This window comes from Hordeum vulgare, chromosome 5H (assembly GCF_904849725.1).
Source record: "Hordeum vulgare subsp. vulgare chromosome 5H, MorexV3_pseudomolecules_assembly, whole genome shotgun sequence".
NCBI classification, from domain to species: domain Eukaryota; kingdom Viridiplantae; phylum Streptophyta; class Magnoliopsida; order Poales; family Poaceae; genus Hordeum; species Hordeum vulgare.
This window is the reverse complement of record NC_058522.1, coordinates 16,619,812-16,625,811: the sequence shown is the minus strand read 5'-3', so window position 1 is coordinate 16,625,811 and position 6,000 is coordinate 16,619,812. Positions and strand designations below refer to the sequence as shown.

At 46.7% G+C, this 6,000-nt stretch overlaps 1 long non-coding RNA gene across 1 annotated transcript; it reads right to left on the bottom strand.

Moving 5' to 3' along the window:
• Positions 1-3,070: 3,070 nt before the first annotated feature.
• Positions 3,071-4,403, bottom strand: LOC123397761. Its single transcript, XR_006610023.1, has 3 exons — positions 4,139-4,403; positions 3,480-3,789; positions 3,071-3,385 (listed from the first exon to the last, which is right to left on the bottom strand). It is a non-coding gene; the product is annotated as an uncharacterized LOC123397761 (long non-coding RNA).
• Between the last annotated feature and the right edge of the window lie 1,597 nt (positions 4,404-6,000).

Sequence of the window (6,000 nt, the reverse complement as noted above, 5' to 3'; positions counted from 1 at the left end):
CTTATCCCTGCTCCTCACTGAGCTATTGATGTAATCACCCCTATTAGGATCCCTCACCAGAATCTGATCCACCTCATAATAGAAATCACAAAAATGATCACCCAAAACAGCCTTAGCCATAGAAGGAATATCATCAATACTTCTGCACCCAATCTTCACCCTAGCAGAAGCTGGGCGATGTAAGGTAGCATTATCAATCTCCAAGGGGACACCCACCAAGCAAGCAACATAGGCCATATTTCTTTCACTTCTTTTATCAAGAGGCACATTACTGATTTTAACCCACGCAACTTCCATCACCCCTTTTGAACCAACAGCTGACGACCATTTTGTCACATTTATAACATCACCACTAGTTTTAAGAATGATTCTACCCACATAACATATTTGTGCCACAGCCCGGGGATTAGGAAACCTCACCACAAAGACTCCAGGACCAACAGCATGAGCCGAACAGCGCCAACCTGTGGCCAAGTAATCATTCAAATCAAGTTCCATCTGCCTAGTGGAAGTCTCACCTTCTACAATAGTGACTACAATGTTATTAGACATCTCCTTCATCTGATTAGCCGAGCATGAATCATGAATAAAGTAAAACCCCTGACCCCTAGATTGAAAGGCACACATAGAAGCAACACAATCCCACGGTAAGAACTCGCAGCACACAGAAGCTAGATGACCCATTTTACCACATCTTTCACAGAAAGCTTGTGGACAGAACGAAGGAGCATACTCATGGGACCCATCTCAGGGGGAGACGCGGCCACAACAGCGTAGGATCTCTGGTCACCCCCAACCTTCCCTCTCCACCAACCAAAGGAGTCTGAGAATCTCGATCTAGTGTTTCTGGGTTCCGCCGACCAGAAGTGGGAGAGTGACTCTTCTTGGTCAAGCCTCGGGGCGTTGTGGGCTTTTATACCACCACCATGACCAGAACGAGCGCTCGGATTCCCCCCACGTGCCGACCATCCGCCATTGGCGTGCGAGTGGTGGTGGGACCCGCCCCAATCCCTCGTAGAGCGTCACCACCCCCACCCAACACCTCATTCGCCTCAGCCGCAGCTACCTCCTCGGCTGCCCTCACCGGAGCCACCCCTACCGCCGGCAGCCGGTCGCAAATCCTCGCAAAATGGCAAGGGAACGCTACCATCTCGCCAATATCTAGGGTTTCCCCTTCACGAAGGCAGCGAGCATCAATGGTCTCCCCTTTCTCATCCCATATAACTAACCTAAGAGCCTCTTGTCGAAGGAGCATCTCGCCGTCGGCGAACCACAGCCGCCGCGTGCCGATATCGGGGGCGAAGGAGACTCGCCATCGCGTATTGCCCGCCGCACACGCACCATCAGAACACGACATCCCCCGACTATGTCCATTTAACATGCTTTAATTTGCTTTTCTACCTAATTATGCAAGAAACTTAAGCAAACAAGAAAAATCTCACACACAAACAAACACAAACACACTCTTAGCCACCCGCGGTCAGCACACGTTTCTTGCTCTTGCTGTTTTTCTTGCCTTGGTTGTTTCCTATGGATGAACTGCCATTGTCCATCTTCTTCTTGTTTTCTTGAAGCATCTACAACCGGACGCCTAACTACCTTTCATATATTTTTAGATGCGCCGGTCAATGATCGGACATGAAAAAGAAAGAAAAAGGCGATCCAAACGGACCCTCATATCATCCATATACGTTTGAATTGTCCGCGAACTCTCATATTGAGGACAAATATAGAGACGATATGAGGGCTCGCGGACGCGTCCGATCAATCCTCCACGTAGGACACGACCCCATACCGGACCACCTTTTCTTTGTTTGTATTCATTTTTTTTCTTTCTCTTTCTTCCTCTCCATCAATCATATGCAAGGGACCGGACATATGAGGAAAAAAAATAGAAATGTGACTGCGCGGACAGACAAATAGGAAACACGCCCGGTCACTAACCGGGCGCGTCCACAAACGTTTAGGGGGTCATATTTGCTAAGTTCGGTTGTAGATGATATATAGATGCTCTTAGAGCATCTACAGTCGGACCCCCCCCCCTCCCTCGCTTCCTTCCTCAACGTCTGAAGCGCTCGTCCGATCAGTGTCCGGTCAAAAAAAGATGACTCGGTCGGACTCCTCATTTGGTCCCTATACGTCCGGACTGACCGGCATCCCTTAAATTGGGACCAAATGTAGTGACGATATGCGGGCACCCAGACGCGACCGGTCACTCCGCTCCATTTTATAGTGGTCCCACCTGCAGCCACTCAAAGAGCATATGTTAAGCCCACCTCACCGCGGTAGCCAGACCCGCTCGGCCCATGCCGTTGGATAGGTACAATATTATGTGTTAATTGCATAGATGGATCAATTCTCGTTGTGTCAAGTTCATCTCATGCATGTACGTTGATGCCCCTACTACAATGAAAGAGATTTATATTTTATGATTAAAAAAAAAAGCAGTGTAAACATACTTTGTGAATGGAAAAGAGCCGTGCAAACAGCAATGTTTCATTTGTGAAGAAGATAGACCGTGAAGACCGAAGCTTATTGCAGTTGGATGGTCTGGCTATTTAAGCTGGTCGGTCAGCTCGTAAGGCGGCGAGGTGGGACTAAAAACATCTGAAACCTGTCGGGCCAATACGGATCTAAAAATCTTAAGTATTTTCGATGTCCCGTTGGTCCAACATGGACATGATGATCGACGTGCATGATTTAACAATAATCTCCTTTCCACCCATAGAAAGATATTTTTCATTCTAGGGAGACAATGTTTTAGCAAACAGGTCTTTAATGGGCGCAAAACGATTTTCTTTCATCCTTCTTCAGGAGTTGGCAAATTTGCTTTCAGTTGGCAATCACGTGACTTTTCATCAAAACCACTTAGTGTGACTTAGCAAAATTCTTTTGATGTCAACCTATACATCTGTAGGACTAGCCAACAGACTTGCTGATCCGATGAAACAAGCCTGTTTTTTTGTTCTCAACCGGGCTAACCCCTTTCCATTAATCGCGCAACCTACATATATGTAGGACTAGCCAACTTGCTGATCCTATGAAACAAGCTTGTTTTTTTTTCATCCGTGCTAACCCCTTTCCATTAATCGCTCAACCTGTATATTTAGTTCTTACAAGAGCAACAAACTGGAAAAGAGAGGCGGCAAGTTGGGGGAAAACACGCTCTGAGTGATCGGCATCGCAGCACTCTAAGGGGCGAAAACCTGCTACCACCTGCAACCACAACATTAGAGTTCAAAGCAGTAGAGAGAACTAGAACCAAAGGACCACAGCGTTCAAAGGAGCAGAAAAACTACAGCACAGCGTCAGGCATCAGCAACATGCAAGACTCCTTGATTGACCGTTTCCTGAAGTTTGGTTTTATCACCTCCTTTCAGAACACCTGCCCAGTATAAAAGTAAGGAGCACACCGTGAATAAACAAACTAGCTATTACTTAAACGAGGATAATCATGAAGTGAATACGACACCCCTCACCGTCACTATATATACTACTCCTCTCCATAAAAATCTGACTCATGACCGTCGGATTCCTTGATGGTGAAGTCATCGCTACCAAGGTACATGCAGTCCTCATCGAGTCCATCGGCCACAGTGTCCGTAACATATTCGCTATAAGTTAGTATGCGATCATTGTCGTACTCCTCCGGATAGTCGACATTTTCGAATAAATCTTCCCCGCGAACCATCTTCCCAAACTCCACCTCGTGCCCATGGAATCCCTCCCCACTAGCCGGGTGCACAATCCTGATCCCTTCTTGCTCGCAGAAAAGGCATCGCACTGGTTCTGTCACACTTATGCAGACCACAATTAGTAATCATAGCATTGATTTACATGCGCTTAATTTACAACAACAAAAAAGGCAACATCGGTATTTAAACTACAAAATATATAAACATATCCTTTCTATCTTGACTTCAGAAGTTAGATATTCTGGTGAGCTGTGTGTTAGCTGTATGTAAACTGTACCGTTTCCAAGGACTGAGAGTTTATCATGTATATATGGATACAGTTTATCATGTATATATGGATATAGCCGTGTGTGGTATGAGCATCAGAATAATTAATGAAGATCCTTATTTATCAGATGAAAAAAGAATCTTAAATGAAAGAACGGGAGCATATATATGCATACCAGCCCCTGGTAGTGGAAACTCCACAGGGCAGCATAGAAGCTGGCTATCCTGGTCGCCATCGTTCTTGTTGCTAAGCTCAGCAAAGAAGAGTACTCGAACTGAACCTACAGAGCCAACATTCCGGGTCACCAGAAAGTTGGCATGTGTGTGATGGTAGTAGTCATCTTCAACAGGAGTATTTTGCTTCATGATGGAATGTAGACTCTTGTCAGGGCCAGACACATATTTATTCACACCTCAGACCACATGAAGCTGATAACAGGCTTGTCCCTATAAGATGGCAAAAAAAACCGAGCAAATCAGGAAATGTGGCATAGATGTAAGACAAAACTAATTGCTCATCTTTTAAAACAACTTCCTCTCATAGCAAATTGGCCCTTATAGCACAACATATTTGCGAACTACTCTACATCTCCCACCAACAATTCTTCTACTGCCACCCAACCCCTTGATCCAAGTGTTAGCCCAAATCATGCACTCAAACAAAAATCTTCTTGGTCTTGTCCAAACTCTGTTTACATGGTGCTGTGGGTGGCCACGGTTCAGCGGGATAATCAAAAGGAATACATAAATGAACATTCAAGGCTTATCACAAGAACTGCAGCAGCACATTCAGTCAGTCTAATGATCATCGATGGAGGTCGGTAGCAACAAGTGCCACCTCATGTTTTGATCGAGCACGCCTTCTAACTGATGGAATTTCTATTAAAAAGTGTTTAGGTGTCCGCGGGGTAAATTATTAATCAAAGGGGGTCAGTAGCAAGTTCCACCAGCTATTTTGATCCAAGTAAGATTTTGGTTGATGGAATTTGGACACAAACAAATATATATAGAGGTATATGAGGGATAAACTAACTTAATGAATTCTGCACCTCATATATGCTTAGTGCAGCCTTGACCTTTCTGGAGATTCTTCTATGAGCCCATCGCTGTACGCGTCCCTCCGACATGGTAAGATGGAACCGTCGTTCGTAAATGGCAACTGGTTGCTTCTACTGGGCTAACATGCCAGTGGAACGGAAAGCAGATGACAATAGCATGGCAAGCTGCTGGACACATTGAGATGAGAGCTGTTGTTGGCCCCCATTATCTGACAGCAGTGAGAGGACTGCAAGCGTCTTGCAAGAACTGAGGAATGCTGCTTGGGCATCAGGACTGGGGTGCCATGCCGCAGTTGCAGCAGCCCTGAAGGCTTCTTCTTGTTCTTCCTGAACACTGCCGCAGTGCTTTGTCGCGGCCAAGTTGAGATCCGTGTCGAGCAGGATCCTTATGGCCTGATCGGCGTTGAGGTCTTTGTCATGGGTGCAGAGGAAAGAGACAAGTCCGTAAAAGGATTGTGACTCGATCCGCATCAGGTTCAAGGTACCGAGAATGTCGAGCTCGTCCAGTTGACTCAGTGGTGGGAATGTGACTTCGTACCAGATGGTGTTGACGATGATGTTGGTGACAGGATGGAAAGGGTGTTAGATGTAATCCCGTAGGATTCATATGACTGGATCTTATGCCTAGTAATTAGACCACCTAAACAATATAAGAGAGAGAGAGATTGGTTCTTACCACCAATGGTTGAGGCCATTGGTGTAGCCGATGCGATGTCCCGTGCCTGCTCGATGCAGGCGTGATGCAGGCTCGGGGTAGAGGATCGTGGCGGGAAGCGGCGTCCCTCCGGGCGCCACCGGCACTGCCCTGGAACAGGGGCAGAGCTTGGTGATGGTCTTCCCGTCGTGCAGCGCTCCCCCAGATCGGTTAGGGTTTTAGGGATGTAGGGGGCAGCAGTAGTCCGTACGCGAATAGGATCTCACACGCAGGTGCCGGCTGCCCCCAACCCTTTTATGTGCGCTGACGACAGGGGACCAAAACC